Source organism: Salmo salar, chromosome 01 (assembly GCF_965601325.2).
Source record: "Salmo salar chromosome 01, fSalSal1, whole genome shotgun sequence".
NCBI lineage: Eukaryota > Metazoa > Chordata > Actinopteri > Salmoniformes > Salmonidae > Salmo > Salmo salar.
In genome coordinates this window covers 174,603,748-174,630,680 of record NC_138291.1, presented here as the reverse complement: position 1 = coordinate 174,630,680, position 26,933 = coordinate 174,603,748, and the positions used below count along the sequence as shown (strand labels likewise).

At 40.9% G+C, this 26,933-nt stretch overlaps 1 protein-coding gene across 3 annotated transcripts in view; it reads right to left on the bottom strand.

Moving 5' to 3' along the window:
* tln1 (talin 1) overlaps positions 1 to 26,933 on the bottom strand; it is a 146,314-nt gene that overhangs the window by 106,557 nt on the left and 12,824 nt on the right. For 2 of the 3 annotated variants that reach the window (XM_045693650.2, XM_045693654.2), the window contains exon 2: positions 6,271 to 6,341. The gene's annotated coding sequence lies outside the window, so the exon portion shown is untranslated. Of the gene's footprint in view, positions 1 to 6,270; positions 6,342 to 10,363; positions 10,387 to 26,933 lie in introns of those variants that run through there. The other variant, XM_082956715.1, reaches the window with a different exon arrangement.

The window sequence follows — 26,933 nt, the reverse complement described above, 5'->3', positions numbered from 1 at the left end:
ACCGTTAACCCGTTGTATGAAACAGAGAGAGGTTTATAGCTGTGTTCAACTTTCATTAAAGAGGTTACAAGATGTGTATGAAGTTAGGCTGTATTATTTTATTCTTACTCAAAGCAGTGATTTACACCAGTATAAATAAGTGACTGTGTCCAATACAATAAAGGACAAGCTGTCCCTCTTTGTGTGTGTTTTCTCTGGTTTCCAGTCAAAATTCCTGAGAAGAATCAGTCTTTAAGAGTTGGCTGTAACCATGTTTTTACTGGACATACCAAATGCATCCCAGATTTACACGAGATATAAAAATGACATGAAATACCAGTAATTTAGCTGTTCGTTTTGACAGCTCCACCGCAAAAATGCACTGCATACTGAACGATTGTATTTGCATTCTCAGTAGCACTTGTCATTTCTTTTTTTATTAAGGAGTGGAGCAGTCCCCCATATTGGGTTGGAGAGAGATAGAGAGAAAATAGCAGCAGTCCGGATTCGAACCCATGCTGCAGCGGTATGTGTGTTCCAGACTCCAGAGGCGGTTTCTTTTGGTACAGACACCGAGAAAATCGGACTTCCGATAGGTATTTATAACAGTAGGAGGCCGTTCCTTCTCTTGCAAGAACAAAATACGTACCTGCTGTGTACTGACGGTGTACCGATGAACCTGCTGTTTCTACTTGTAGAATCGCAATGCTTGTCAGTGGGCGAGAAATTGACTTTGAGCCAATTAGAGAGCACAAACCTTCGACAGAAGTGACAAGAAGAATAGGGCACTAAGTGCTAAGTAAGTACCTATCGGCACTCAGATTTGAGATGCATCTGATCCTTTAGACCAGCCCAGGCCACCTCACTAGCTCTTCTACGGTCTAGTGGCAAGGTGCAACTGCTGGGTGAGATTCTGTAGGATATAGGTTATCTAATGCTATTGAGTTTGAGGGAGGCATTGAGGAAGGCAGCACTACTTTCAGTCCACATTTCTCACTGGCATAGTACATGCCTGCTACAAGTAACCTAGATAGATAAAGCACATGCACTGCAAGTTGTTCCTTAAACATGGGAATACTTTTTTTTGAGGCAAGCGATGTACCACACCATTATGATGGGAACTTTTAAGAGTTCACAAAGTTCAAAGAGTAGCCCACACAACCAGCCTTTGTTAACCGATTAAGTTCAGAGAACATCTAAGAAGACTGGTCAAATAGCTTCCATTGTCAATCCCCAATTACATTTTTACAGGGCAAAAGTAGAATTAAGATGGAGAGTGTCTTCACAGTTCCACATGCTAACCAAATCATCTGGAGCCATGTCCATTTGTAGACATTTACTAGTGTCAGTCCTTCTCTCTGACTACTGTTTGGACAATGAACCATTTGGAAGAGGTCTAGCATGGAGGCAGAGAGTAAGGCTAAGGACTTGGTAAAAAACAGACTACATTCTGGCCCGGAAAAAATATAACATTCTTGAGTCAGTCACCTCAACCCCACTCAAAGAATGTAGCTGTCCCTCTCATGAAAACCCATCACTGAAAATAGATGCATAAAAAGCCGCTTGAGAGCTGACAAGCGATGAGAATATAGCAGAGGACGCTCTGTGGTGATATGTATTTCAGTTTCACTTCTCGTTTTTATTTTGCATTGTCATGTGCAGAATATTTTGAGCGTGGGGGTCAAGGTAGGGCACAGCCCCAGTTTGGGGACGACGACGTCATAAAACGTGATTTGTTAAATGTTATTATGATGGTTCAACGCATTAAATGCTTCATTTTCGATTTGGTACATTCCCCAGTTCAAATAAAGCATAAAAATTATTTCCAAAAGTCTTGCTACAGTGTTTGCATTCTAGGTCAGGATTTTATATAAAGGGTATTAGCATACAGAAGTAAATTTACTTGAAAGTGCCACCCGGAGTACGTGACATTCGGGGGGGGGGGGGGGGTCAGAATATTTTTTAACAGGACCTCGTTTTTTATTTCACCTTTATTTAACCAGGTGGCCAGTCGAGAACAAGTTCTCATTTACAACTGCGACCTGGCCAAGATAAAGCAAAGCAGTGTGACAAAAACAACACAGAGTTACACATAAACAAACGTACACAAAAGAAAAGAAAAAAGCTTTATGGGCTTTATAGTAAAGACATGTAATTTAACTGTAAAAAAAGGACCTTTTAATGTGTCATGAACACAACCAGTCATGATGTTTTCATATTTTTTGTCAAACAAATCACTTCAAAAACTAGGTTAAGTAAGTTACCTGAACAAGTTCCTTTACTCCTAATCAAGTCCAGCTTCTGAACAGTGCACTTTGCACCTGCCTTTTGAATGATAAGGGACATTATCACAAACACCATCAGGGTAATGACATTCTACCTACACAGTGACATGTATTTATGGTTGCCAAGGGCAGCCAGGCGTCCCAAAACTGTTTAACAATATAGATGTTTTTAAAAAAAATGTTATTAGTCTTCGTAAACAACAGGCGTAGACTAACAATGAAACGTTTACGGGCCCGCCCATATTCCCATGGTAACGTTAAGCCACGCCCCCAGGTAGGGTACCGCTGCAGGGTACTTTACTACGCCCAAGGACCAGGTTAAATGAACCTCGTGGTTTCACTCTATACCCAAGGACCAGGTTAAATGAACCTCGTGGTTTCACTCTATACCCAAGGACCAGGTTAAATGAACCTCGTGGTTTCACTCTATACCCAAGGACCAGGTTAAATGAACCTCGTGGTTTCACTCTATACCCAAGGACCAGGTTAAATGAACCTCGTGGTTTCACTCTACACCCAAGGACCAGGTTAAATGAACCTCGTGGTTTCACTCTACACCCAAGGACCAGGTTAAATGAACCTCGTGGTTTCAGTCTACACCCAAGGACCAGGTTAAATTATCCTTGTGGTTTCACTCTATACCCAAGGACCAGGATAAATTAACCTTGTGGTTTCACTCTATACACTGCAATGATGATGGAAAGCTGTGGACTCCGGTTAATCCATACATGTGTGTTCGAAGCACTTCATTCACCGTAAGTCTTAAGCTAACACTTGTTTGTATCTAACTAGCCATGTGTAATGCCTGTGTAAACCTGGATATTCCCTCAAGTCTGTGTAGATATCACCATAGGCTAATTTGGGCCATTTGGTAGGGTTGTCTGCCCAGTTGGCAAGTTGAAAGGACATATAGGTAAGGCTAAATTAATCTACTTTTCTAAATACCTAGACGGTTCAATGGCATGGCAAAGTTACGCAGCATATCTGAAACTAGCCAATTAGATTGAGAGTAACTTCTCTCGCTAGCCAGCCAGCAAACGTGAGTTAACCGGTGAAAAAGCTAGGGGTAAACAAACAGTGACGTCAGTATAATGCAACAGATTTACTAGCTTCACTGTCAGTGTTAGCAGGTCGGGTAACACAGAGTGGCAGAATAAGTATCATGCAAGTCATTTATTGTTGTGACAGCCAAGTACAGTATGTTAATAACGACATGTGACACTGCTGAAAATAATTATTGAAACGAGAGAAAAAAATAAAGTGTTAGTAGTTTGCTTAAGATGATGCCAAAGTTTGGCTAATTACATGGGAGTAACCTGTGTACCCTAATCGGGGCCGTGGTCAAATTAAGCCACACCTCGCCACGTGTATCTATGCAGAGACAAAAAGGAGAAATAATAGAATATTACACGAAAAATAAATAACAATAACTTGGCTATATACACAGGATACCAGTACCGAGTAGATGTGCAGGGGTACGAGGTAATTGAGCTAGATATGTACATATAGGTAGAGATAAAATGAGTCAAAAAGATTTAGAGGATAAAGCGGCAATGTAGATAGTTAACCAAATAACCAAAATTGTCAATGTATTCAGAGACGACCTATCAGATCTCAGAATTTCCAATCAGATTATAGAGAGGGCCGTGGCCACCCTGGGCAACGCCACTGTCTTCATGTTCTTCACACAGTGGGGGATGTTCCCCTGATGCAGCATAAAGCTTCAAGATGGGGGATACTTTCACAACATGACCGGCAACATTCAATTGTATCACTTCCCTGAATACACTCAACGTTACCAAATCCCCACTGTATGCTTTCAGATTTTATGCCAAAGAAACTACTAAATCGTCAAAATCTTATATTACAGTTTTCTAGGCCTTTGTTTAATTTGAACATTATATTTTAAATATTCTCCATTTATAAAAACATTTGAATGCTCTTCAGGGACAATAACATACTGAGATGTGATATTCTTCCTGCCTTTTTCAAACCGAAGGCTATTCATGGAACTCAACTTATTTGTGTGGAGCTCTTTCACTCTACAGATGCTCTGAAATGAGGTCGTAGAGGTCAAGGAACAACCTTCAAATACAAAATGGCATTTTTATACAAAGGAGGAACTCAGTGGGCTAGAATCAAGATGCCTCTCCTTCAATTTTAGCTCCACGTTGTTGTCTCTTTTTCTGGGTAAAATACAGTGGTGAAAGCAGAATTAGTTTTCCAGTGAAGCACTTATGGCCACTGATAGGAAGGTATAAACAATACACCAAGTCAGCATAAGAACTTAAATACAGTTATGGCTTCGACAAGTTAAATCTTCACCTCATTATTGTTATTTTATTGTGTTACTAAATAAACTAAAGTCATTTTTTTTAAATAAAAAGTAAATATTTTCATAACTATTTTCTTAAAATTGTTGGTTAAGGGCTTGTAAGTAAACATTTCACGGTAAGGTCTACACCTGTTGTATTCGACGTATGTGACAAATAAAATTTGATTTGAGCATTGGTAGAACAATTGGGTAACTGCACCTCATACGTTGATATTACAATTCACGTGACTGTCTTGCAACGTTTGAAGACAAACAAACTTGTGCTCGCAGCCACACAGAGCTGTCAGTCAGAGCTGCACAACTCGGTGAAGGTGTCAGGAAAACAACGTTTTTAACACCTGTAGGTTGTGGTCCTTTGTATCATGTCCCCTACAAGACAGACCTGTTTCAGTCCTGTTCAGGAGAATATCTGGGTAAGACAAATGATTCCGTGACAAACACACAAACTGCGCTTTCTTTCAAGACCTTGTGATAAGTCAACCCCATCAGTCAGCCATTGACACATTCTGAACAGGGTCAATCACGGTGTTGTTTAGACCCACCTTTAGTTGGGTCAGGTCAGGGTCAATCACAGAGTTTTTTTTAGATCGACCTTCAGTTCGGTCAGGTCTGGTTTTACGTTGCCCCTCAGACTAAACAAAGGCCTGGTTTTGAATGTTGGTGGGTTTGGTCAAAGTCTAAGGTGACTACTACGGACTGTCTATCTCTGAGGAGTTTCTGAGTCTGTTTGACAGTCTGTGGGTGGGAGGTTTCCCCCCCATTGCACACAACCCGCTTTCTGTCTAAATGGTGGATGCATTATTAAAAGAGTGAGTGACATACTAAGGTTAGACACCTTGAAAAGTGAACAAAAAGATCAGCTCCTATGTGAGACTTCACTCATCTTGCCTCAAGAAGGCACTCGACTTCTTCTTGTCTGGTAAGTTTAACAAATTAAATGTATATGTCCAATTTAAGCAGAGCAATGCTATGAGAGACTAATCTAATATAGTTGAAATAGTTTGAAGAATGACATTATCCAAGCTAAAAGAGACCTACTAACCAGGATACCGTTGTAAGTAGTGGTCTCTGGGTAAGGTATTCTCCACACAGCTGTTTGCTCCTCAGCTTGTTAAAATGGGCCCGACAGTGGCAATTATGCCTTCAGTCTTTTAGTCCAAACGACACACCAGTGAGCTCTTTGGGAAAAACAAGTTGTCACTAGACGAGATTGCCATTCAACACTTGTAAATTGTGAGTGCACATCACCAACCGTGTGATAAGATGGCTCAGATTCAGAACTGGCTTCCTGTGTTGACAGAAGCCCCAGTCTTCCTTTTAATTATGAAGCTACAACTCAGCCTGGACAAATCAATGCACTCCCATCCAGATCCACTCTGGTACAGCCAATGACAAAGATCAATGTAATGAGTAATTACATGAACTTGATGACATCACATCAACACAATATTAGGAAGGTGTTCTTAATGTTTTAGACACAGTGTAGATTGGTAATTTATAGGATCTCTGTGCATGACAGGAAAATGTGTATTGATTTTCTTGCTGGAGTTGACAAATCAATTTCCAAAAGGGGATTAATAAAGTAATATCCATCCATGTAAAATGCTTCTTTACAACATGTGAGTAGCGCTAATAGTAGATGACAGTAGAGCACAAGGTCACAGACAGTACCTGATAGAAACTGGTCTTTAATGGGAGATGTCCTCCCAGTCGGTTATGGCGCTGTAGGGTTCTTTGCCCGGCTGCAGAGAAAAAGAAAGGAGGAGTTTAGTGTAACCAAGATCAATCTTTTCATTAAACTGGAACGAATTATTGAGATTGCTGCTTAAATGACAATGTCAACAAGTCCAAATTAGATTGGACATCCAACTGTGAATATGGAATCTTCTGTGCTAATTATCATTAACAATCTCTTAATTCATCTGCTTTTTATCGTCCTAAAACTTTCCATACTTAAAATGGTTGTACGCTTAGTTTTTTTTGAAAGACTGACCTGAGGTATAGATGCAAATACAAAAAAACACAAGACATTTATGCAATTCTGCTGCTGGACTACACTGGCTGCTTAGAAGTGATGTTCCTGTCGATAGCTTCTCAGAAACACCGTCATACAAAATGCCAAAGTGTGTCAGGGTCAGAGAGGAGCGATGAGGGTTTGACAAACTGTGGTTACGTCCCAAATGGCGCCCCATTCCCTACAAAGTGCATTTATTTTGACCAGAGCCCCATTGGTCCTGGTTAAATGTAGTGCACTATATAAGGAATTGGGTTACATTTGGGATGGGCCATGTAACTTAAAACAGCCCTGTGATAGATAGAGGTGTTGAAACATGACTGGACACATCCATTATGAGTCATTTAAAAGGCAATAGGCAGCATGAACAACAGATACCAAGTGTTTTCTCTAGTGGTCACATTCATATTTGTCACATGAATTAGAAATAATGACAACGGGCCATACACAGGGTTCACCAGATAAGAAAGCATTGCAACACACACATGACCATCCTTTATCTTTGGGTCATCATACTGTAAAGCTGTGTGTATTTCCTTTCTCCACAGTTCATTTATTTACACTAGTATTTCAGGTTAATATATTGATCTAAATTAATATTACTACTTTAATATCACATCCTTGGAATATTCAGATACACAGGTAATTACACTATTAGATATAAATATGACAATGATTCATCAATTTGTCAGGACTTTCATAACAACTAATACTGCCTACACACACGCACAAGACTTGGAAAGTATTCAGACCCCTTGACTTCTTCCACATTTTGTTACGTTACAGCCTTATTCTAAAATGAATTAAATTGTTTGTTTTTTCCCCCTCAATCTACACACAATACCCCATAATGACAACGCGGTAAAATATTTGCAAATGTATTAAAAAAAATTGTTACATAAGTATTCAGACCCTCGAAATTCAGCTCAGGTGCATCGGTTTCCATTGATTTCTACAACTTGATTGGAGTCCACCTGTGGTAAATTCCATTGATTGGACATGATTTGGAAAGACACACACCTGTCTATATAAGGTCCCACAGTTCACAGTGCGTGTCAGAGAAAAAACCGAACCATGAGGTCGAAGGAATTGTCTGGGAAAGGGTACCAAAACATTTCTGTTTGGAACCACCAAGACTCTTTCCTAGAGCTGGCCGCCCGGCCAAAGTGAGGATTCGGGGGAGAAGGGCCTTGGTCAGGGAGGTGACCAAGAACCTGATGGTCACTCTGACAGCTCCAGAGTTCCTCTGTGGAGATGGAAGAACCTTCCAGAAGGACAAACATCTCTGCAGCACGCCACCAATCAGGCCTTTACCGTAGAGTTTGCCAAAAGGCACTTAAAGACCCTCAGACCATGAGAAACAAGATTCTCTGGTCTGATGAAACCAATATTGAACTCTTTGGCCTGAATGCCAAGCGTCACGTCTAGAGGAAACCTGGCATCATCCCTACGGTGAAGCATGGTGGTGGCAGCTTCATGCTGTGGGAATGTTTTTCAGTGGCAGGGACTGGGAGACTAGTCAGGATCGAGGGAAAGATGAATGGAGCAAAGTACAGTGAAATCCTTGATGAAAACCTGCTCCAGAGTGCTCAAGAGCTCAGACTGGGGCAAAAATTCACCTTCCGACAAGACAATGACCCTAAGCACACAGCCAAGACAACGCAGGAGTGGCTTTGAGACAAGCCTCAAATGTCCTTGAGTGGCCCAGCCAGAGCCCGGACTTGAACCCGATCTAACATCTCTGGAGAGACCTGAAAACAGCTGTGCAGCAAAGCTGCCTGTCCAACCTGACAGAGCTTGAGAGGAGAAGAATGGGAGAAACTCCCCAAATACAGGTGTGCCGAGCTTGTAGCGTCATACCCAATAAGACTCGAGGCTGTAGTCGCTGTAATTAACAAACTACTGAGTAAAGGGTCTGAATACTTACGGGAATGTAATATTTCCGTTTTTTCATTTGTAATACATTTGCAAAAATGTCTAAAAACCTGTTTTTGCTTTGTCATTATGGGGTATTGTGTGTAGATTGATGAGGGGAATTTTTTTTAAATCAATTTTAAGGCTGTAATGTAACAAAATGTGTAAAAAGTCAGGGGTCTGAATACTTTCCGAATGCATATCTCTATTCCAGACTCTGACATTGCTCGTTCTGATATTTCTTAATTTCTTTATTTCAATTTTTGGGGAATTATTTGTTTTGTTTTGTATTGTTAAGTATTACTGCACCGATTGGAGCTAGAAACATAAGCATTTCGCTGCACCTGCGATAACATCTGCAAAATGTGTATACGACCAATAAAATTTGACTAGAAAACTAGGCAGTTTCAAGGCTCTTAGTCAACGTGATTTTGAAATAAAGAATGAAATGAACACTCCAAACTGCTCTATAAATACAGGTGGCTAGCCCCATAGAAAGAAAACAATCGTCATCCGAGGTCCGACTCCTGATAATCCCCATTATGAGTAATCTGTTACAGTTGCTGTCTGAAGAGGCCTTAGAAGGCTATTGGAACATTGTGAGCCTTCTTCCGCTCCCTCTCTCCCTCTCTCTCTCGGCCTGGCTGCAGCTCCTCCTACTTCTAGAGGGAGTGGCCTGGCTGCAGCTCCTCCTACTTCTAGAGGGAGTGGCCTGGCTGCAGCTCCTCCTACTTCTAGAGGGAGTGGCCTGGCTGCAGCTCCTCCTACTTCTAGAAGGAGTGGCCTGGCTGCAGCTCCTCCTATTTCTAGAGGGAGTGGCCATGTGTGTTGCATGTCAGCAGTTCCAGACCAGACAGACAGCCCCTCCCAGGGAATGAAACATGCATGGTACGCCCGCTGACTGTTCTGTTAACTGTTCTCTCTCTCCCGCTCTGTATTTCTCTTTCTTTAGTCACGTTCTCTCTGATAAACACTAGTTTGAACTCCTTTCAAGGCCTTGAACTTTACTCAAACCACAAATATTTTTGTCATCATCACTCAACACAAGCCCCTGATACAATAACACTGCAACCCACCATTCATTATTTTGGTTTGCTGCTATCATCTACCATAGATGAAATAACATCTCAATTGAAAAGTTGTCCGTCCCGGTCTATTTTTTGGGTTTAGGTGATTTGAGTGTCAGTCATGCCTGGGGTTCATTTCCAGGCAAGCTGCGACTCACCCGCTTTGGAATGCCACAGAGTTGTAGCTAGCTCCCTACTCACTACCTCAGAGCGTGATGTCATTTCCTGTTTCAAAAGCCCTCCAACGCCATAAAAGGGAATTTTAGCCATCTGTAGGCTCAGAGAGAGAGAGAGAGAGAGAGAGAGAGAGAGACTTTTCCCCAGCCGGGATCTCTGTATCCTGTGCAATTAAGAGTTAGCTAGTAGTAAAGGGAAGGAAGGGTTTGTTTTGCTTATGAGAAAGACGCAGAACTACTACACCAAAGCAAACAAAGAAGTTGTGTTTAGGCACAAGTTGTCACAAAGGAGACGGAAGTTATTTCTAATGATGGGCAAAATGTCAGACCTTCCATGTGTTTACTTTTACACTAGCCTAGGTGAGGACACATCCCTCAGAGAAAGTGCATGGTGATGTGTAAGATATTAGTCTTCTGATCATCTACAGAACATACTGTATAACATCATGTCTAGTAGTATCATTGACACCAAAGATCTAATCATTCACTCAGCTTATGCTACAGTTAGTTCAATAGCTTTTACTTTTTGTACATTGATTTATTTATTTTGAGTACAACTGAAGTCGGGTCCATAGTGGCTCAATATGTCTTACCCAGGTCTTCAGAGTTTTGATGTCCCCTTGTAGGTCTGAGCCAGTTGATGTATGAAGCAGCTAGCCCACTATTGACGGGAGTGGAACGCTTCCCCACCCTGACTGAGAAAAGGAAGTCACCGGCCAGAGCTGCAATTATTGCAGCGTTTCCGCTGCCGAGTAACAAAGAGCCAGCTCGCAAACAATACGGTCGTAGTGCATCGCTTTGACACTATAGGGCCTATCAGAAAGTATTCATACCCCTTGACTTATTCTACATTTTGTTATGTTACAGCCTGAATTTAAAATGGATGAAATAGATTTTTGTTCTCACCCATCTACACACAATAAAATAAAAAACATAAATATCTCATTTAAATAAGTATTCACACCCCTGAGTCAATACTTTGTAGAAGCACCTTTGGCAGCAATTACAGCTGTGCATCTTTCTGGGTAAGTCTCTAAGAGCTTTCCATACCTGGATTGTGTAATATTTACTCATTGTTCTTCAAGCTTTGTCAAATTGGTTGTTGATCATTACTAGACAACCATTTTCAGGTCTTGCCATAGATTCTCAAGTTTTAACTCGGCAAAATTTTAACTCGGCCACTCAGGAACATTCTGTGTCTTCTTGGTAAGCAACTGCAGTGTAGATTTGACCTTGTGTTTTAGGTTATTGTCCTGCTGAAAGGTGAATTTGTCTCCCAGTGTCTGATGGAAAGCAGACTGAACCAGGTTAATCTCTAGGATTTTGCCTGTGCTTAGCTCCATTCCGTTTCTTTTTTAACCTGAAAAACGCAAGTCCTTAACGATTACAAGCATACCCATAACATGATGCAGCCACTACTATGCTTGAAAATATGGAGAGTAGTACTCAGTAATGTGTTGTATTGGATTTGCCCCACACATAATACTTTGTATTCAGGACAAAAAGTGAATTGCTTCACCACATTTTTTGCAGTATTACTGTAGTGCCTTTATTGCAAACAGAATGCATGTTTTGGAATATTTTTTATTCTGTACTAGCTTCCTTCTTTACACTCTGTCAATTAGGTTAGTATTTAGAGTCACTACAATGCTGTTGATACCTTCTTAGTTCTATCACAGGCATTCAACTCTGCAACTATTTAAAAAAGTTACCATTGGCCTCATGGTGAAATTCCTGAGTGGTTTCCTTCCTCTCCGGCAACTGTTAGGAAGGACGCTCGCATATTTGTAGTGACTGGGTGTATTAATATACCACTCAAAGAGTAATGAATAACTTCACCATGCTCAAAGGGATATTCAATGTCTGCTTTTTTTTTTACCAATCTACCAATGGGTGACCTTAGCAAGACATTGGAAAACCTCCCTGGTCTTTGTGGTTGAATCTGTGTTTGAAATTCACTGCTCGACTTAGGGTACATGTTAAACACTATTATTGCACACAGTGACTCCATGCAACTTATTAAGCACATTTTTACTCCTGAACTTATTTAGGTTTGCCATAACAAAGGGGTTGAATAGTTATTGAATCAATACATTTCATGTTTAATTATATAAAAAAATGGGACATTATTCCACTTTGACATTATGGGGTATTGTGTGTAGACCAGTGACAAATCTCAATTTAATTCAATTTTAAAGATCAATACAGTTACATATTAAATACAGTTACAATATTATATCGATAGCTTGTTCTCCATCTTCTCCAACACTGAGCCAACATGTTTTCAGCACATAACTGATCATAACTCATGTGCTCATGGCTCCCTTGTCTCTCTGCAGCATACTTATAGTAAGCAATATGTTTGGACCATCAAAATCACAATAAAATCGCAGCACTGAATTGCAATACATATAGAATTTTGAGAATTGTTGTTTTGTGACTAATTCTAAGAATCTGTATATACAACTAGGGTACGGGACATCAAATTTGCAATACATATAGAATTGGAATACATATCGTATCGGCACCTGCGTATGGGGACAACGTTGTACCCTAAGGTCCCTCAGTATGGGGACAACGTCGTACCCTAAGGTCCCTCAGTATGGGGACAACGTCGTACCCTAAGGTCCCTCAGTATGGGGACAACGTCGTACCCTAAAGTCCCTCAGTATGGGGACAACGTCGTACCCACATTATATAGTTTGTATCTTCGCTGTCTTATATCGAATTTTCCAAGCTTGGAAGAGATTACTACTATCAGAGACTGTGCAGACTGCAGAACAATCATGACGGGGAATCTTAGTGGCTATTTGTGATGCATTTTAACCTGCTGATACAGACTGTACTGCTGTCGAACAAATGTTTTTGCATAACAAACATACTCCCAAACACCTCCTGTTCTTCACAAAACTCCGTAATGTCCCATCACCCACTTACCATTATGTAAGTACAAAGATATTTGCATTTTGTAGAGATAGAATGTGGAAATAAGCTAATAGGATTTAGAAGTTTGATTTACACTAGTATATGGAGCTAGGCCTAAATACCAGTAACACAAAACAGATGCAGTCTGACTTTAAAACAACCTAGAACAAGATGAACTGAGATATACCTCAAAATATTTAATTTCATTATCAAAAGATCCGTATATATGGTTAATAACTATACTGTTCTTGAATTTTCTAGAATTTAAAATGGTACACTATTGAAGTTTAGTTGCTAATCGTTTATGGCATCTCCTTGGTTTCACGTAAACAATATACTTGCTCATGAGGGTAGAGAGGTGTGTCTCTTTCTATCCAATGTGGTAATATTGGCAATATTTCTGTCCATTTGGGGGGGACCCTTTTGGGTCAAGATTGGAGCCAATACTTTTCTCACTACTCGACTTCAATCAGCCAATCAACTACAGAGAAAGTTGGGGGGCATCGGCGGGCCCTCCATAACAAGGTGACACCATGGTGGTGGTTTTATTTTGGAGGGCCTCGTGTCACCACTGATATGAAAATATAGCTGTGTGACATGAGGATATGCTCCCTCGCACTTGCCAGCGTAACTGAACCCCGTAGCAACTCCACCAGGCGCCAGAGAGGGGGAATGGAGCCAACTAGATCACTCAGTGTGAGAACTGCTAATTGGGAAAGAAGGAGTGATATACACTCAACACGCAAAGCAAGTAGGGGACTGTGGAAATATTACCATGGCCCCCCTCACATCAATTAGGCTACCTAGTCCAACCAACCCTGTGTCTCTCTAGGGCCCTGCCCTACACTGGACGTGATGATCTGAAAGAATTGGATAGGTACAATATTAGTACTACGATGAAAAATCCATCTGGCACTAGCCTATCAGAGGGCAAGGTGGAGCTATAACCATAATGCCTGGATACAGTGCATTCTGAAAGTATTCACACCCCTTGACTTGTACTTTCCGAACGCACTGTATCCAGATCTTTCAGATCTACCTGAGGTGTCTAGGACAAGAGGTTGTTTTTGGACTAGGTCCAGGTCTCTCAATCCCAATGTCAAAAACCCCTTTAGCACTTCCAATCAAATCAATGAGGCACCATTCACTTTTCAGGAATATCAACCTATCAAAAGGCTCTTTCAAGGAATAAAGATTAGACAACCAAGGCTCTGGAAGCAACATGAAATTCTTCCCAAGCAGACGGGAGACACCAAAACAAGCAAAAGGATTAACTATAATAGACTAACCCTCATCGTTACCCATCCTGCCCTGACCACCAACACCCAATCAGAGATATGGACCAATGAAGGTAACCCTAATCCTTACTGGTTACCCATCCTGCCCTGACCACCAACACCCAATCAGAGATATGGACCAATGAAGGTAACCCTAATCCTTACTGGTTACCCATCCTGCCCTGACCACCATCAACACCCAATCAGAGATAAGGACCAATGAAGGTAACCCTAATCCCTATCTGTTACCCATTCAGCCCTGTCCACCGTCTAGACCCAATCAGAGATATGAACCAATGAAGATAATCCTAATCTCTAATCCAAACCTCCAACCCCATAATCAATTTAGTCAGTGGAAAATCCATCTTGGAGAAGTTGGACTGGATCTTGTGTAGTGCTTGCCTGGCTACCCAAACTCCTTTCTCCGGCCAAATGCTACGCCTACGGACATTAGATCCAGACTCATTACCTCCCCAACAATTTCTAGTCAGTCCCAGAAACTGATGGGTTGGGCCAGAGCCAGAACACACATGGGTAAAGCAACTTTTTGAAAATTCGTCATTGGCTTTGATACTCTGATTGGTTAGAGATGATCCAATCGTTGATGACTTAGTTTTTTACAATACCCCTCACTTTGACCACGAACGACTGAAGTATGGAGCGAACGATAGAGCAGTTTGAGTTGTCAGGCAAGTGTAGTGCTAGATCAAGATACTGGTAGGAATATAGGGTGACTAACTTTCCCGATTGTGTGGGACAGTCCGTCCTGCTTTTGGCTCTTTGTTGCGCAACCAAACAATCATGTCCCACATTTTTATAAACAAATGAAAACGCCACTTATTTACAAAAAAAAATTCTGTCAGACTTCCCATTTATTTGATGAGAATTGACATTCCAACCTGTCTCTTTTGAAGTCACGTTGTGCTAAATGACAAGATCATAAGGATGTGGTACTGGTGATGTTGAACACTTCTCCAATCATTGTGAGATCTGATAATCTGCGCAGTGCAAGACAGAGGCCAAAGTCATTATCGTCAAGTACTCCTACTTGTCCAAGATCCAACAGCATAACGGCTGCTGACATGTGTTGAGGCGAAACCGTGCAATATTCCATCTGTTCACTCCATGTCTCACAATATCTACAACCACACAGAACAGTAGCCTGCCTAGAACAGTAGCCTGCCTAGAACAGTAGCCTGCCTAGAACAGTAGCCTGCCTAGAACAGTAGACAGCCTAGAACAGCCAGGCATCATTTATGACTACAATCTAGTTGAGAAAAATCTACATTTCACTATAACTGGACAACAAACACCTAGGATAACAAGGTTTCCTCAGAATTTCACATTGAAAGGAGCTACAGTGAGTGTAGATAAATGAACAAGGTGTTCAGTGAAGGAAGTCCTTGAATGCGTTCTGAGCTGAACTCACCAACCTTCTCTGTAGGGTCAATGAGAGGTTATGGTATAGTACTGGAAAATAACACAATAAACCTGGGGCTCTTACAGAAGTAGTACTGTACCTCCAGTGAGTTACAATTAAGGAACTAAAGTTCTTAAAGCAGGTAATATCAGGTAACCATGAGTTATATGGAAGCCAGGCTAAGAATTAGCTCAGTCAAGGGAATTTGATAATCCATTTAGCACCAGGGCTTCAAGTTCATCGCAAATCTTTGATCTACGATGTTCATGTTTTGGGGTGTGGCTGGAGAGTCTATGATACGCCTTGAAAGGAGATGTATCATAGAATGATCCCGCAGGTGAAGAAGCCGGATGTGGACGTCCTCGGCTGGCGTGGTTACACGTGGTCTGTGGTTGTGAGGCCGGTTGGACTTAGCCAAATTCTGTTAAATTAAGTTGGAGGCAGCTTATGATAGAGAAATTAACATTACATTCTCTGGCAACAGCTCTGGTGGACATTCCTGCAGTCAGAATTCCAATTTCACACTCCTTCAAAACTTGAGATATCTGTAGCATTGTGTTGTGTGACAAAACTGCACATTTTAGAGTGGCCTTTTATTGTCCCCAGCACAAGGTGCTGTTTAATCAGCTTCTTGATATGTCACACCTGTCAGGTGGATGAATTATCTTAGTAAAAGGAGAAATGCTCACAAACATGGAGCTGGGTGAGTCAGACAAAAAAAATTGAGAAATAAGCATTTTGTGCGTATGGAACATTTCTGGGGTCTTTCATTTCAGCTCATGAAACATGGGACCAACACTTTACATGTTTTGTTTATATTTTTGTTCAGTATAAATACAAGTTAATTCATCTTCAATCTTTTGTCTAGAACCTTCAGCTTTTGGTTGAAGAGGTTTTGCGGTTTTGCTGATGAATGGCTCTCTGAAATGCGTCATGGCATCGTAATTGAAATGTAAACAATGACTGATTAGAAAGGCTGAGCATGATAAACAGGCCAAATAAAATTAAGAAAAAGTCAATATCGTCAAGGTTATTGCAAAGAAAACATGAACACAAAACCCTTTTATCTGTAGCTCTGGTGTTCTGCAGCAGACAGGTCACTCATTGTGTTGGGACCCACCATGTTCCAGAGCATCCCGTAGCCTTTTAGTACAGATCACTGCACAGGTCAGGGGCCTTTATCTGCACCAGACACAATACAGCTGTTGCAGCCTACTGTAATTATTACACAATTAGGACACATTAGTTCCTAGGTTTGGTCACTCAAAAAGGACAGAGTAGTCTTGAGACAACAGTTTTACTTCAACAAATATATATTCCCCCCAAATAATGTATTTATTGTCACAGCCTAAGACCGTTTGAGATAAATAAATCCAATAGGGGTACACAAACCTAAAGCTTGGGATGTAATAAGTAAACAATAACTCATATTATAAGAGACGGAGCTGGGTGAGTCAAGTCTTCATTCACATGATATAGCCATGGAAAGTGAGTCATTGGTGAAATTCTTGAGACCTAAAAACATCTTATGGGCAGTGGTGATCTGACTAAGGACATATTTTCTCAAGATGCATAATGCCAACGCCTGCCACGCCCAGAGTGGACACACCATAGACTGTATATAGACACACACACACACACACACACACACACACACACACACACACACACACACACACACACACACACACACACACACACACACACACACACACACACACACACACACACACACACACACACACACACACACCACTATTATGACAACGGCCATCCCCAACCAGCAGCCTGACATAACCTCAGTGCTCAAGCCTCTGTGTCCACACGAGCTCCTCCCCAAACACTGCCTGCATTCCCAGCTCAGTCACGGCCAAAAATACACCCTTTCTCCTCCCCCACCCTGTCAAAAAGGGAGAAAATGAAGACGCCTCAAACTAAATACACAAGTATGCACAAAGAGCAACCACAGTGAATATAAATAATCAAATCATAACAGGAACATTGTTTTGATGATGGTGAAATAGGATAACAAAAGTAGTACGGTATATCGTTCATTACATTTTCCCAGAACCCATTGTGTTAGCCATTATTAGATTTCAATACAACAGAACTAGCTGTACTTCAAAGCAATAGCATGCTAGCTGTTCCCATAGACTACCAGTCATTGTGCTAACGCTAGTTGGCAACTTCCTTCAAACTGCACACAGAGACATAAAAATGGTATCTACGAGTTCATCCCACTCTGGGGAGGTAGATAATCTCCATGTATCCCTTTAATAGAAATGGAATTCTAAGTCCTTTAAAAAAAAAAAACATGAACAACTTCTAACATCACTGAAATAAATAAATCAGAATCACTGGAAAGTAGAACCAAAATCAGTAACCCTATGAATGTGAAATTCAAGGTCGTCGCAGCACGACAGACTGTCTACAGCAGGTACCGGGACACACTTGTAATGCACAGCTCCCCTTCTAGGGCTTGCGGGTATGATTAAGCTATGCCTTAGGCCTATAATTGTTTGATCTCTACATCTGAGCGGCCGGAACGTGTCTGTACTTTCAGGAAGAGATTAGCTCAAATCCTCACACACAGTTTATCATCGTGCCGAAAACTAGCAGCTTATCTTTCCCGACAGGCTAGCCTTTGAAGTAGGGATGGGCATTTGACATTCTCTTTACTGTTCGAGTACTCGCATGACTTTTCTTCTTCCCCCGAGTACTCGAATTCATACATACATACATACATACATACATACATACATACATACATACATACATACATACATACATACATACATACATACATACATACATACATACATACATACATACATACATACATACATACATACATACATACATACATACATACATACATACATACATACATACATACATACATACATACATACATACATACATACATACATACATACATACATACATACATACATACATACATACATACATACATACATACATACATACATACATACATACATACATACATACATACATACATACATACATACATACATACATACATACATACATACATACATACATACATACATACATACATACATACATACATACATACATACATACATACATACATACATACATACATACATACATACATACATACATACATACATACATACATACATACATACATACATACATACATACATACATACATACATACATACATACATACATACATACATACATACATACATACATACATACATACATACATACATACATACATACATACATACATACATACATACATACATACATACATACATACATACATACATACATACATACATACATACATACATACATACATACATACATACATACATACATACATACATACATACATACATACATACATACATACATACATACATACATACATACATACATACATACATACATACATACATACATACATACATACATACATACATACATACATACATACATACATACATACATACATACATACATACATACATACATACATACATACATACATACATACATACATACATACATACATACATACATACATATCATACATACATACATACATACATACATATGTTTGGGATCACTAGTTTGAAAAACAGACGCCTCATAAGTCCTCAGCTGGCAGCTTCATTAAATAGTACAACAAAACACCAGTCTCAACGTCTACAGTGAAGAGGCGACTCCGGGATGCTGGCCTTCTAGGCAGAGTTCCTCTGTCCAGTGTCTGTGTTCTTTTGCCCATCTTAATATTTTATTTTTATTGGCCAGTCTGAGATATGGCTTTTTCTTTGCAACTCTGCCTAGAAGGAGTCACCTCTTCACATCCCGGAGTCACCTCTTCACTGTTGACGTTGAGACTGGCGTTTTGCGGTTACTATTTAATGAAGCTGCCAGTTGAGGACTTGTGAGGCATCTGTTTCTCAAACTAGACACTAATGTACTTGTCCTCTTGCTCAGTTGTGCACCAGGGCCTCCCACTCCTCTTTCTATTCTGATTAGAGCCAGTTTGCTCTGTTCTGTGAAGGGACACAGCGTGGTATGAGATCTACAGTTTCTTGGCAATTTCTCGCATGGAAAAGCCTTCATTTCTCAGAACAAGAATAGACTGACGAATTTCAGAAGAAATTTCTTTGTTTCTGGCCATTTGAGCCTGTAATCAAACCCACAAATGCTGATGCTCCAGATACTCAACTAGTCTAAAGAAGGCCAGTTTTATTGCTTCTTTAAAATCAGCACAACCGTTTTCAGCTGTGCTAACATAATTGCAAAAGGGTTTTCTAATGATCAATTAGCTAATCCAAGTTAATAATTTTAAAAGGCTAACACATTGGAACACAGGAGTGATGGTTGCTGATAATGGCCTTCTGTAGATATTCCATAAATCTGCCATTTCCAGCTACAATAGTCATTTACAACATTAATGTCTAAACTGTATTTCTGATCAATTTGATGTTATTTTAAATGGACAAAAAAGTGTTTTTCTTTAAAAACAAGTACCAAGCACACAAGGCCTGCACTGGAATAAAAATTGTGCCTTTATCTATATGCCAACAGATCGTAACATGCCTAATGTATCCTAACCATTACTGATAACAAATCCTAATCTATTTCGTTACATTACATAGGGCATTTAATTTTGTAGGCCTAAACAGAGCTTGTGTGAACACAATTGAGTGAATGAGACACGGAGGGGAAAGGGAATTTAGGCAGAACAACGGCTTGGTTTCTTTTTTGTTGTACCCCGCAAAAGCACATGTACAAATGGAACACTAGAGTCTAATCAAATAGTTTTGCGGTATTTGAAAAAAAAATGTAATCTCTGGTTAAAGATTGAGCTTTGACGTCCGTTCGACTACTCATACCCATCCTTACTTTGAAGGGATACAAAAAAAACGAACGGTAGTGTTAGAAAAACGCAAACAAGTGCAGTTGGATTCATATTGCATTGGGGTGATTGTGTCAAGACATTGTTCTATTGCATCAGTATTTGGTGAAGGCTCTGCCAAACATGCCCAGATCCACTTAAAAGCTTTAACAGCACAAATGGTTTCCTCCAACTCGGCATAAACAGTTGGTCCCATACGTACAGCCCACTTATGGTGAGAGAGGGAGCGCGACGTGACAGGATCCAGAAAAAGACCTAACAACCTTCCCATCGCCCTCCAATGTCAGCATGTAGTGTCAGATCACTTCCTGGGCCACTGGTATGAATGACAGCCGCATACGAGAATGACTTCCCTGACCCCGTATTCAACTCCATCTCCACCACCCGGCTGTGTCCGTTTCCCTCTAGTTCGCATAGTTGGGACTACTGTATCTACTGACAGGGACACCAAGTTAACAACCCCAAAACAACAATATGAGTATTAATAAGAACTATCTTTTCATGTCAGAGGGAGGAGGAGCGGCTTTCTGAGATCAGTCATAATCAGCGTTGTGCCGCCCCATCCCATTCCAAGGACTAGAGCACGTGCCCAAATCAGTGGGCGAATTGCCACATATTTACAATAAAACACAAGACTGGCGTCTCTTGTCTGTTTGGAAATACCTGGCCTCTTATTGTAACCATTGTACCTAGAAAAAATATGAGAGAAGAATGTTTGTGTCCTTTCTGCTACTGAGTGAGTTGTTGGAGAGTTATATTTGTCCTGTTGAGCAAGTCTATAGCAGGAATAAATACCAAAAAGGGCAACATTCCTGTGGTGCTCACCGAGATAGACATTCTGATGAATCATCCTGTTGTGCGGCAGGGACTGGGAGACTAGTCAGGATTAGTGATGCACCGATATGATATTTTTGGCCGATACGGATGTCCAATATTTTCCTTGCCAAAAAACCTGATACGATAACCGAGATGTTACATTTTAGCGGCCTTTTAAGCATTCTAGTACAGTTAAATAGTTAACACACACACATGGACGCAGCGGTCTAAGGCACTGCATATCAGTGCAAGAGGCGTCACTACAGTCCCTCGTTCGAATCTAGGCTGTATCACATCCGGCCGTGATTGGGAGTCCTATAGGGCGGCGCACAATTAGCCCAGCGTCGTCCGGGTTTGGCCGGGATAGGCCGTCATTGTAATAAAGAATTTGTTCTTAACTGACTTGTCTAGTTAAATAAAGGTTACACACACATCATCAAAACCTATTTCTTTCACTTACTTGCTGTCCTGTTTCGTTCATTTGTTCAGTCGTTTCATTCTCAACCAGGATTTCTATGGAGCGCCGTCTGGATCTCTGCAATGGAACACCGTTTGGGTCTTTGCGTGTCAGATAAGCTTGTTGACCAATCAGGACCTGAATATGACTGCACGTCACATAATAATTTAACGCGTTCATACATTTTTTTACGTAGTTATTACACATTGATTACACTATCCTCATATGTCACAACGATTCGTTGATACGTGTGCTATGATGCTGGTAAAGTAGTCTCGCGCACACCTACAGTGCTGGTCATAAAATAAAGCTAGCTAGCTCATGGATGCAAACAATGTTCTTCCCCAAAAACATAGCAAAACGACATATTTAGTTAGCTAGCTAACTATATAGCTAGGTGTCATCATCTAAAATAACCCTAACTTATAAGAACGTTCTTATTTGATTAATAGTTGTTGGATCCATCTATGTGAAGCTAGCCACAATAAGGATTAGCCACAACAGTGGACTTTGCGGTTAGCCTTCAAAATAAAAAAGTGTGGCATAAACCGCAAATTCCACTATTGTGCCTAATCCTTATTGTGGCTAGCTTCACAACACATAACCCGGTCCGGTCGAGCCTCAATAGCCAGATGAAGCTAGCTGCCTGCTTATAACGTTAGCTTTGGGCAACAGGGTTAAGTAGCTGTCTAGCTATTTCTTTTCATAAACTGAAGTTCAAATTCAATAGGTGAACAACAAGTGGCAACCTAGCTAATACTTACTCACAAAGATTCCTAAGTCATTGCTAAGAATATTGAAAATGACTGCAGTTTCTACTGGTCATTGTTTTCAGGCTGGTTGTATTGGTACTAGCTAGGTACCAAGCTAAAGCTGGCTACCCCAGAAGTTGCGGTCTAACAAATTATGCTTTATTACCAAAGCGGTATTGTAAACACATCGTTCGTGGCCGGTGTTAGGAAGACTTTTTGTACAGCTTTGAGAGTGCTACTGTATCTTTTTTGACAAGCAATGGCCCAAAACGGCGGTCCATATATCGTGAAGCTAATAGTAGTGACGCTATTACTGTGTAACACCAGTAGGGCAACATCTGAAAAATAGCGCGTACTGGTGCTCGACCACTCGGCGAAAGCCAACATCATCCTCGACAGAGAACGGTTGATTGTCAAGGGCAATATTGGCTTTAAATGGATTTTGCCTTTGAGTTCTCTTGCTGAAATGTTCTTACACTTTCAAAATGACTGCTAGACTCGATCCACACAGCAGACATTGTGGGCTAGGTTAGGAATGCTGTGTAGCACAACATTTTACGTGGCGTCATTACATAGGTAAGCACGTCAGCTTTGACATCAGTTTGCACATCGGCGTTAAACTAGACATCGGGCCGATACCGATATGTTCACCAATATATCATGCATCCCTAGTCAGGATCGAGGGAAAGATGAACGGAGCAAAGTACAGAGAGATGCTTGATGAAAACCTACGCCAGAGTGCTCAAGACCTCAGACTGGGGCGAAGGTTCACATTCCAACAGGACAACAACCCTAAGCACACAGCCAAGACAACGCAGAAGTGGCTTCGGGACAAGTCTCTGAATGTCCTTGAGTGGCCCAGCCAGAGCCCGGACTTGAACCCGATCAAACATCTCTGGAGAGACCTGAAAATAGCTGTGCAGCGATGCTCCCCATCCAACCTGACAGAGCTTGAGAGGATCTGCAGAGAAGAATGGGAGAAACTCCCCAAATACAGGTGTGCCAAGCTTGTTGCGTCATACCCCAGACGACTCGAGGCTGTAATCGCTGCCAAAGGTGCTAAAACAAAGTACTGAGTAAATTATCTGAATACTTATGTAAAAATCTGTTTTTGCTTTGTCATTATGGGGTATTGTGTCTAGATTGATGAGAAAAAAAAACTATTGAATCCATTTTAGAATAAGGCTGTAACGTAACAAAATGTGTAAAAAGTGAAGGGGTCTGAGACATTTTGGAATGCACTGTACATTCTGATGAATCATCCGGTAGTGCTAACTGAGATATATACATATATATTCTGATGAATCATTAATTTGTGTAGTCAATGGAAAACAATTCTACATGGAAAAAAATGTAACACAAATTGTGTTCCGCAGAGCACGTAGGATACTGTGTTTTTATATTAGGTTCATGAACTACATATTCATTCATCCCTGCATCATGAAACACTAGCATTCCAACTTCCGGATGTGCTTTAACATTGATGTAACATTATAACAACCTCATGATGTGTCTCAGGTAGACCCTGCTGTTACAGCATATGGTTGAAATTAGACCTGTGGTGAGGGGTTTGTCTGAATGGGTGCTCACAAAACACACAAACTCTCCCAGAGGGAGTGCAGTTAAACTGTGAATTCTGGCGCACTGATGTGAACTTCACCACTGTGGCTCCATGTTTTTCTGCTGGCTGGCAGGCTCTAAGATGCTTTGATGGCTTAACCAATGGGGAACTGTAAGCAATAGCCCAGGAACATCTGTTGGGAGTATAATCTGCAGGGCAAATCCATTGGCTTTAAATCTCTCTGCAGACACTCACATAGGATTCCTTCACACATTCTAGAATGAATGGAGTACGGAGTGGTAAAGAGGAAAACCTCTTAGTGATGAGAAACAAGTGGCTAGCCATGGCAACCAGGAAAAACGGAACTTTGCTCAGTGCTTTGTGCCAGTTTGAAAAGGGACTCCGTTCCCCTGTGGTCAAGCTCTTTGTAACTCCATGTTGTCACTTGTCAAACAAATTAAGCCAACTCTTATCATTTTCACAATGTTACAGAAAACATGACATTAAAGTGTTTGTTTTCTGACTTTTTACATCAATCTTAAATTGTGCTACACTTTTTTTGCATTGCAATTTCCGAAAATGTCAATAGTGGAATGATAGTGTTTCACAATATTACTTACCCGCCAGTGTTGTGATTGGCTGTGATACTCCCCTATTGATTTCTCCCGCCGGAGTGGCCTCTGTTGTCAGAATGGTAAAGCTGTTCTGACTTTGTGGCTGTGTTATGTAGTGGAAATCACTCTGTCATTTCCTGTCTGCTAAAATTCTACACTGTTCGCTCAATTTCAGTTTATGCGAGAAAACAAGCACTGAATAGTATAGGGAATCATTGTACCATCTAAATAGATGTGAAATATATTTTGTAACACCTTTAATCAGTTTCTTACTTCGAGAGAAGTTCAGAGTGCGGTCAGACTCAGTTTCGTAAAGAACTTGCGAAACCAGTTCAGAGAACTTCCGAGTAAGAAACAAATTAAAGATTGGGGTTAAAAAGTCATAACTATCCCTTTCAAAAGCTAGCTCCCAACTATCGACATCGGTCAAAAGAAATCCCACAATGTTAAACCATCCCCTGAAGTAATACAGTGTCAACAGGTTGCTACCGCAGAGACTAATAGCATCCTTAAATAAAGCAGTGGTAGATTTAGAACAGCAACATGAGCTAGGCTAGAGACTGGTCTAGAGACAGCATGGCTACTCTGGCCCGCCAACTCCATATCTGAATTCCATCCCACATTCCATTGGAATTCCGCTACGATTCTCTGCAGAGTCCAGGAGAGGGTGGAAGGGAGGGCTCTTTTTTGGGCCTCTTGTCACTGGCAAGAGAGGAACACACTAATTTAATTTATTCCCCGAAGGCTTGCAAGAATGTGAGGGAACCGATTGAGAAGCTCGGTTGGCATGTTGACGGAAAATAGCGGGTAAATCTACACAACCAAGCAGAAACAAGGTAGCAGAGGAGGAATGTCAAGCAGTTGAAAATGGCAGCTACATACTTCCCTCTGGGATCGAAACCCTTAAAATGTCACTTGTAGACAAATAAGTCTGGTGCAGTTGAATCTTCTGGTGTCTCCTTCAAGCCCTTCAGCATCTTTTGGAATAGACTACTACAGAGATATGCAAGCATGGCTGTTCCAAAGTCATGTTGCTCTTTTGTGACTCTTCCAACAAACTGATAGGAAATCAGCCAAACAATGTTTGGAGTAAAAGAATTATAAAAAAAAAAAAAAAAACAACATTCCACTTTTCATCAGGGATGCTTTGGAGAAAACACTGAATTATTGTTGGCTTTCAGTGGGGGAGGTCTGAAAAGGAAGTATTCCTTCACTTCAACCAAGTGCATTCTTCACCCTCTGCCCACAGCTTAGTTGGATCAGAATCATATCCTGATATAGATATGACACCGTTGATTCTAAAAGTCGTGCGAAACCGGTGTTGCAGTACAACTAAATGACCTTGGCTAAGATTATGTTTACGAGATCAAAGTAACTGGGCTGGTTCACACCATCTTAACAAAGCCATGGTCAGCTCAGGCGATACAACATCCTCCCTGCATGCTTGCTGAGAAAATGCCAGTGAGTTAGTGGAATATCTCCTTTGTGGAGTGAATGGAGGTAGCCACTTAGTTTTTAATCCAATTAGACTGTGAAACCACGGACATTCTTGGAAGTTGTGTGTTCTCAGAAAACGTCTGTGTCAAACTAATTGTGGTAACATTTGTGACCTGCACTCGCGCCAAGGCCGCCGGGCCAGGCAGGCAGCCTGGTGGAACTGAAGTCATCAAAAAAAGAGTTAACCAGGATAATTTTTTTTATTGAACCTTTATTTAACTAGGCAAGTCAGTTAAGAACAAATTCTTATTTACAAATGACGGCTTACACCGGCCAAACTCGGACGACGCTAGGCCAATTGTGCGCCGCCCTATTGGATTCCCAATCACAGCCTGGTTGTGATACAGCCTGGATTCGAACCAGGGTGTCTGTAGTGACGCCTCTAGCACTGAGATGCAGTGCCTTAGACCTGCTGTGCGACTCGGGAGCCTGGTTCAGCCATATGGTAAAAGAGAAAGGCCCTGTTACAATCGGAACCCATACAAGGGACACCCCCAAGTCACAAAGAACTATTGCAAAGATATCGTCAATTCTGGATTCATTTTCAAATGATCACGTTCAGTCAAATTTGTGAGTTTGACTGATCTAGAAAGCACTAAAGAAAACTCAGGCCTGAATTGCATGTGTGAACTGTGAACATGACAAGTCTGTGTCAAAGCACATCAGGAAGTCCAAGTTGCCTGGTTTTGATAGCACGGTTGTGAGGAGGAAGAGAGGAAAATTCCAACGGCTAGCATAATGCTGGAAAGCTTGTTCCCAGATGTGTGTGTAGACTGGGTGGTAGCTTGTAAACCAGTGGAGGCTCTTCAAAGAAGGAAGGGGAGGATCATCCTCAGTGAATTTCATAAAAATATATTTTTTAAACATAATTACATAATAAAATGTGGTTAGTAGTTGACTCAAAGAGAGAGAAA